This window comes from Periophthalmus magnuspinnatus, chromosome 5 (genome assembly GCF_009829125.3).
Source record: "Periophthalmus magnuspinnatus isolate fPerMag1 chromosome 5, fPerMag1.2.pri, whole genome shotgun sequence".
Lineage (NCBI taxonomy): Eukaryota > Metazoa > Chordata > Actinopteri > Gobiiformes > Gobiidae > Periophthalmus > Periophthalmus magnuspinnatus.
This window is the reverse complement of record NC_047130.1, coordinates 9330070-9338501: the sequence shown is the minus strand read 5'-3', so window position 1 is coordinate 9338501 and position 8432 is coordinate 9330070.

The window sequence follows — 8432 nt, the reverse complement described above, 5'->3', positions numbered from 1 at the left end:
GGGGCCGGTGTTCTCCCCCTCCCCCTAGGAGCGGAGGGCCGGGGATCCAGCATGTATTGTTTGGGCCGGGATTTGCTCATTCTCCATGGGTGCTGGATCAGGATGTCGCCCCTGACGGTGGAGGGCTGGGGCGCTGGCCTGCATTCAGTGGCCCAGAGGTGGCTCATTGTTTCTGGGTGGGGGACCAAGATATTTTTCCTTCTTTGTGGGTGTGGAGCCTGGGGATCAGCTTGAATTGGTTTGGCTGGAGGTGGCTTGCTCTCCCTGGGTGCTTAATCGGCCTGCCTCGCCAGGGGTGGCTTTTTCTTTCTTAGGGGGGGCAGGTTTCTTCCCCTCCCCCTGGGGGTGGGTGGCCTGGGGGCTAGCATGGATTGTCTGGGCCGGGATTTGCTCATTCTCCAAGGGCGCTGGATCAAGGCGCCCCACCCAGGGGGAGGGGGGGAACCCCGGCCCCCCCACCCAGAAGAAAAAGGTCACCCCCGGGCAACCGAGGGCAGGCTGGCGCCCTGGCCCCCCACCCCCAGGGGGGACCGCCTCGATCCAGCATCCATGGAGAACGAGCCAGTCCCAGCCCAGATAATCCACTCTGATCCCTCGGCCCCCACCCCCAGGGGGAGGGGGAGAACACCGGCCCCCCATCCAGAAGGAAAGAGCCATCCCCGGCCAGGCAGGCTGAGCAAGCACCCAGGGAGAGCGAGCCACCCCTGGGCAAACCAATTCAAGCTGATTCCCAGGCCCACACCCACAAGGAATGAACTATCTCTGGTGGGCCACTGAATGCAGGCTGGTGCCCCAGCCTTCCACCTCCATGGAGGCATCCCGATCCAGCACCAATGGAGAATGAGCCAATCCTGGCCCAGACACCTCATGCTGGCCCTCCAGCCCAGGCGCAGGAGGAGCATCCCAGCCCCCCACCCAAGAAGAATGAGCCAACCCCGGGCCGCTGAAGGAAGGCTGGCGCCCCAGCCCCCCACCTCCAGGGGAGAAAGCCCTGATCCAGTACCCATGGAGACCAAGCCAATCCTGACCCAGACAATACATGCTGGTCCCCCGGCCCCCCACCCAGAAGGAAAGGGCCACCTCCAGGGCACCGAGGGCAGGCTGGCGCCCCGGCCCCCCACCCCCGTGGTGGGCGCCTCGATCCAGCACCCATGGAAAATGAGCAAATCCCGGCCCAGACAATCCATGCTAGCCCCCAGGCCAGCCCCCCCCCAGGGGGAGGGGGAGAAACCTGCCCCCCCTAAGAAAGAAAAATCCACCCCTTGCAAGGCAGGCCGATCAAGCACTGAGGGAGAGCGAGCCACCTCCAGCCAAACCAATTCAAGCTGATCCCCAGGCTCCACACCCACAAGGAAGGGGAAACATCTTGGTCCCCCACCCAGAAAGAATGAGCCACTGCTGGACCCCCGGCCAATGAATGCAGGCTGATGCCCCAGGTGGAGGGCTGGGGCGCTGGCCTGCAATCAGTGGCCCAGAGGTGGCTCATTGTTTCTGGGTGGGGGACCAAGATGTTTCACCTTCCTTGTGGGTGTGGAGCCTGGGGATCAGCTTGAATTGGTTTGGATCGAGGCACCCCACCCAGAAGGAAAGGTCCACCTCCGGGGCACCGAAGGCAGGCTGGCGCCCCGGCCCCCCACCCCCAGGGGTGGCCGCCTCGATCCAGCACCCATGGAGAATGAGCAAATCCCGGCCCAGACAATCCATGCTAGCCCCCAGGCCACCCACCCCCAGAGGGAGGGGGAGAAACCTGCCCCCCCCCCCCCCCCCCCTTCAAGAAAGAAAAAGCCACCCCATGCATGGCAGGCCGATCAAGCACTCAGGGAGAGTGAGCCACCTCCAGCCAAACCAATTCAAGCTGATCCCCAGGCTCCACACCCACAAGGAAGGGGAACATCTTGGTCCCCCACCCAGAAAGAATGAGCCACCCCTGGGCCACTGATTGCAGACCAGCGCCCCAGCCCTCCACCTTCAGGGGCGACATCCCGATCCAGCACCCATGGAAAATGAGCCAATCCTGACCCAGATAATCCATGCTGAACCCCCGGCTCTCCGCCCCCCAGGGGGAGGGGGAGAATCCTGGCCCCCCACCGAGAAAGAAAGAGCCATCCCCGTCCAGGCAGGCTGAGCAAGCAACCAGGGAGAGCAAGCCACCCCTCGGCAAACCAACCCAAGCCGATCCCCAGGCTCCATACTCACAATGAAGGGGGAACATCCCGTTCCCCCACCCAGAAAGAATGAGCCATCACTGGGCCAATGAATGCAGGCTGATGCCCCAGCCCTCCACCTCCAGGAGGGGCATCCCGACCAAGCAACCATGGAGAACGAGCAAATCCTGGCCCAGACAATACATGCTGGTCCCCCGGCCTCTTGCCCCCAGGGCGAGGGGGGGAACCCCGGCCCCCCACCCAGAAGGAAAAGGCCACCCCCGGGCAACCGAGGGCAGGCTGGCACCCTGGCCCCCCACCCCCAGGGGGGACCGCCTCGATCCAGCACCCATGGAGAACGAGCCAGTCCCAGCCCAGATAATCCACTCTGATCCCTCGGCCCTCGCCCCCAGGGGGAGGTGGAGAATCCCGGCCCCCCACCCAGAAAGAAAGAGCCGTCCCCGTCCAGGCAGGCTGAGCAAGCACCCAGGGAGAGCAAGCCACCCCTTGGCAAATCAACCCAAGCCGATCCCCAGGCTCCATACCCACAATGAAGGGGGAACATCCCATTCCCCCACCCAGAAAGAATGAGCCATCAGTGGGCCAATGAATGCAGGTGATGCCCCAGCCTTCCACCTCCAGGAGAGGCATCCCGACCCAGCACCCATGGAGAATGAGCTAATCCTGGCCCAGACAATACATGCTGGTCCCCCGGCTTCTCGCCCCCAGGGCGTGGGGGAGAACCCCGGCCCCCCACCCAGAAGGAAAGAGCCATCCCTGGGCAAACCAATCCAAGCTGATCCCCAGGCCCACACCCACATGGAATGATTTATGAGGGGGGGGGGGGGGGGGGGGGCAGGTTTCTCCCCCACCCTCTGGTGGTGAGTGGCCTGGGGGCTAGCATGGATTGTCTGGGCCGGAATCTGCTCATTCTCCATGGGTGCTGGATCTGGATGTCGCCCCTGAAGGTGGAGGTCTGGGGCGCTGGCCTGCATTCAGTGGCCCAGGGGTGGCCCATTCTTTCTGGGTGGGGGACCAAGATGTTTCTCCTTCCTTGTGGGCGTGGAGCCTGTGGATCAGCTTGAATTGGGGGCGAGGGGCTAGGGGAACAGCATGTATTGTCTGGGCCAGGATTGGCTCGTTCTTCATGGGTGCTGGATCACGGCTTTCTCCCCTGGAGGTGGGGGGCTGGGGCGCCAGCCTGCCTTCAGCGGCCCAGGGATGGGCCTTGCTCAGCCTGCCTGGCCAGGGATGGCTCTTTCCTTCTGGGTGGGGGGCCGGGGTTCTCCCCCTCCCCCTAGGAGCGGAGGGCTGGGGATCCAGCATGGATTGTCTGGGCCGGGATTTGCTCATTCTCCATGGGTGCTGGATCAGGATGTCGCCCCTGACGGTGGAGGGCTGGGGCGCTGGCCTGCATTCAGTGGCCCAGAGGTGGCTCATTGTTTCTGGGTGGGGGACCAAGATATTTCTCCTTCCTTGTGGGTGTGGAGCCTGGGGATCAGCTTGAATTGGTTTGGCTGGAGGTGGCTCGCTCTCCCTGGGTTCTTGATCGGCCTGCCTCGCCAGGGGTGGCTTTTTCTTTCTTAGGGGGGGCAGGTTTCTTCCCCTCCCCCTGGGGGTGGGTGGCCTGGGGGCTAGCATGGATTGTCTGGGCCGGGATTTGCTCATTCTCCAAGGGCGCTGGATCAAGGCGCCCCACCCAGGGGGAGGGGGGGAACCCCGGCCCCCCCACACAGAAGAAAAGGGCCACCCCCGGGCAACCGAGGGCAGGCTGGCGCCCTGGCCCCCCACCCCGAGGGGGGACCATCTCATTCCAGCACCCATGGAGAACGAGCCAGTCCCAGCCCAGATAATCCACTCTGATCCCTCGGCCCCTGCCCACAGGGGGTGTGGAGCCTGGGGATCAGCTTGCATTGGTTTGGCTGGAGGTGGTTCGCTCTCCCTGGGTGCTTGATCGGCCTGCCATGCCAGGGGTGGCTTTTTCTTTCTTGGGGGGCCGGGGTTCCCCCCTTCCCCCTGGGGGCGAGGGGCTAGGGTAACAGCATGTATTGTCTGGGCCAGGATTGGCTCGTTCTCCATGGGTGCTGGATCACGGCTTTCTCCCCTGGAGGTGGGGGGCTGGGGCGCCAGCCTGCCTTCAGCAGCCCGGGGATGGGCCTTGCTCAGCCTGCCTGGCCAGGGATGGCTCTTTCCTTCTGGGTGGGGGGCCGGGGTTCTCCCCCTCCCCCTAGGAGCGGAGGGCCGGGGATCCAGCATGGATTGTCTGGGCCGGGATTTGCTCATTCTCCATGGGTGCTGGATCAGGATGTCGCCCCTGACGGTGGAGGGCTGGGGCGCTGGCCTGCATTCAGTGGCCCAGAGGTGGCTCATTGTTTCTGGGTGGGGGACCAAGATATTTTTCCTTCTTTGTGGGTGTGGAGCCTGGGGATCAGCTTGAATTGGTTTGGCTGGAGGTGGCTCGCTCTCCCTGGGTGCTTAATCGGCCTGCCTCGCCAGGGGTGGCTTTTTCTTTCTTAGGGGGGGCAGGTTTCTTCCCCTCCCCCTGGGGGTGGGTGGCCTGGGGGCTAGCATGGATTGTCTGGGCCGGGATTTGCTCATTCTCCAAGGGCGCTGGATCAAGGCGCCCCACCCAGGGGGAGGGGGGGAACCCCGGCCCCCCCACCCAGAAGAAAAGGGTCACCCCCGGGCAACCGAGGGCAGGCTGGCGCCCTGGCCCCCCACCCCCAGGGGGGACCGCCTCGATCCAGCATCCATGGAGAACGAGCCAGTCCCAGCCCAGATAATCCACTCTGATCCCTCGGCCCCCACCCCCAGGGGGAGGGGGAGAACAACGGCCCCCCACCCAGAAGGAAAGAGCCATCCCCGGCCAGGCAGGCTGAGCAAGCACCCAGGGAGAGCGAGCCACCCCTGGGCAAACCAATTCAAGCTGATTCCCAGGCCCACACCCACAAGGAATGAACTATCTCTGGTGGGCCACTGAATGCAGGCTGGTGCCCCAGCCTTCCACCTCCATGGAGGCATCCCGATCCAGCACCAATGGAGAATGAGCCAATCCTGGCCCAGACACCTCATGCTGGCCCTCCAGCCCAGGCGCAGGAGGAGCATCCCAGCCCCCCACCCAAGAAGAATGAGCCAACCCCGGGCCGCTGAAGGAAGGCTGGCGCCCCAGCCCCCCACCTCCAGGGGAGAAAGCCCTGATCCAGTACCCATGGAGACCAAGCCAATCCTGACCCAGACAATACATGCTGGTCCCCCGGCCCCCCACCCAGAAGGAAAGGGCCACCTCCAGGGCACCGAGGGCAGGCTGGCGCCCCGGCCCCCCACCCCCGTGGTGGGCGCCTCGATCCAGCACCCATGGAAAATGAGCAAATCCCGGCCCAAACAATCCATGCTATCCCCCAGGCCACCCACCCCCAGGGGGAGGGGGAGAAACCTGCCCCCCCTAAGAAAGAAAAATCCACCCCTTGCAAGGCAGGCCGATCAAGCACCGAGGGAGAGCGAGCCACCTCCAGCCAAACCAATTCAAGCTGATCCCCAGGCTCCACACCCACAAAGAAGGGGAAACATCTTGGTCCCCCACCCAGAAAGAATGAGCCACTGCTGGACCCCCGGCCAATGAATGCAGGCTGATGCCCCAGGTGGAGGGCTGGGGCGCTGGCCTGCAATCAGTGGCCCAGAGGTGGCTCATTGTTTCTGGGTGGGGGACCAAGATGTTTCACCTTCCTTGTGGGTGTGGAGCCTGGGGATCAGCTTGAATTGGTTTGGATCGAGGCACCCCACCCAGAAGGAAAGGTCCACCTCCGGGGCACCGAAGGCAGGCTGGCGCCCCGGCCCCCCACCCCCAGGGGTGGCCGCCTCGATCCAGCACCCATGGAGAATGAGCAAATCCCGGCCCAGACAATCCATGCTAGCCCCCAGGCCACCCACCCCCAGAGGGAGGGGGAGAAACCTGCCCCCCCCCCCCCCCCCCCTTCAAGAAAGAAAAAGCCACCCCATGCATGGCAGGCCGATCAAGCACTCAGGGAGAGTGAGCCACCTCCAGCCAAACCAATTCAAGCTGATCCCCAGGCTCCACACCCACAAGGAAGGGGAACATCTTGGTCCCCCACCCAGAAAGAATGAGCCACCCCTGGGCCACTGATTGCAGACCAGCGCCCCAGCCCTCCACCTTCAGGGGCGACATCCCGATCCAGCACCCATGGAAAATGAGCCAATCCTGACCCAGATAATCCATGCTGAACCCCCGGCTCTCCGCCCCCCAGGGGGAGGGGGAGAATCCTGGCCCCCCACCGAGAAAGAAAGAGCCATCCCCGTCCAGGCAGGCTGAGCAAGCAACCAGGGAGAGCAAGCCACCCCTCGGCAAACCAACCCAAGCCGATCCCCAGGCTCCATACCCACAATGAAGGGGGAACATCCCGTTCCCCCACCCAGAAAGAATGAGCCATCACTGGGCCAATGAATGCAGGCTGATGCCCCAGCCCTCCACCTCCAGGAGGGGCATCCCGACCAAGCAACCATGGAGAACGAGCAAATCCTGGCCCAGACAATACATGCTGGTCCCCCGGCCTCTTGCCCCCAGGGCGAGGGGGGGAACCCCGGCCCCCCACCCAGAAGGAAAAGGCCACCCCCGGGCAACCGAGGGCAGGCTGGCACCCTGGCCCCTCACCCCCAGGGGGGACCGCCTCGATCCAGCACCCATGGAGAACGAGCCAGTCCCAGCCCAGATAATCCACTCTGATCCCTCGGCCCTCGCCCCCAGGGGGAGGTGGAGAATCCCGGCCCCCCACCCAGAAAGAAAGAGCCGTCCCCGTCCAGGCAGGCTGAGCAAGCACCCAGGGAGAGCAAGCCACCCCTTGGCAAATCAACCCAAGCCGATCCCCAGGCTCCATACCCACAATGAAGGGGGAACATCCCATTCCCCCACCCAGAAAGAATGAGCCATCAGTGGGCCAATGAATGCAGGTGATGCCCCAGCCTTCCACCTCCAGGAGAGGCATCCCGACCCAGCACCCATGGAGAATGAGCCAATCCTGGCCCAGACAATACATGCTGGTCCCCCGGCTTCTCGCCCCCAGGGCGTGGGGGAGAACCCCGGCCCCCCACCCAGAAGGAAAGAGCCATCCCTGGGCAAACCAATCCAAGCTGATCCCCAGGCCCACACCCACATGGAATGAACTATGAGGGGGGGGCAGGTTTCTCCCCCTCCCTCTGGTGGTGGGTGGCCTGGGGGCTAGCATGGATTGTCTGGGCCGGAATCTGCTCATTCTCCATGGGTGCTGGATCTGGATGTCGCCCCTGAAGGTGGAGGTCTGGGGCGCTGGCCTGCATTCAGTGGCCCAGGGGTGGCCCATTCTTTCTGGGTGGGGGACCAAGATGTTTCTCCTTCCTTGTGGGCGTGGAGCCTGTGGATCAGCTTGAATTGGTTTGGCTGGAGGTGGCTCGCTCTCCCTGGGTGCTTGATCGGCCTGCCATGCCAGGGGTGGCTTTTTCTTTCTTGGGGGGCCGGGGTTCCCCCCTTCCCCCTGGGGGCGAGGGGCTAGGGGAACAGCATGTATTGTCTGGGCCAGGATTGGCTCGTTCTTCATGGGTGCTGGATCACGGCTTTCTCCCCTGGAGGTGGGGGGCTGGGGCGCCAGCCTGCCTTCAGCGGCCCAGGGATGGGCCTTGCTCAGCCTGCCTGGCCAGGGATGGCTCTTTCCTTCTGGGTGGGGGGCCGGGGTTCTCCCCCTCCCCCTAGGAGCGGAGGGCTGGGGATCCAGCATGGATTGTCTGGGCCGGGATTTGCTCATTCTCCATGGGTGCTGGATCAGGATGTCGCCCCTGACGGTGGAGGGCTGGGGCGCTGGCCTGCATTCAGTGGCCCAGAGGTGGCTCATTGTTTCTGGGTGGGGGACCAAGATATTTCTCCTTCCTTGTGGGTGTGGAGCCTGGGGATCAGCTTGAATTGGTTTGGCTGGAGGTGGCTCGCTCTCCCTGGGTGCTTGATCGGCCTGCCTCGCCAGGGGTGGCTTTTTCTTTCTTAGGGGGGGCAGGTTTCTTCCCCTCCCCCTGGGGGTGGGTGGCCTGGGGGCTAGCATGGATTGTCTCTTTCTCCAAGGGCGCTGGGTCAAGGCGCCCCACCCAGGGGGAGGGGGGGGGGGAACCCCGGCCCCCCCCCACAGAAGAAAAGGGCCACCCCCGGGCAACCGAGGGCAGGCTGGCGCCCTGGCCCCCCACCCCCAGGGGGGACCGCCTCGATCCAGCATCCATGGAGAACGAGCCAGTCCCAGCCCAGATAATCCACTCTGA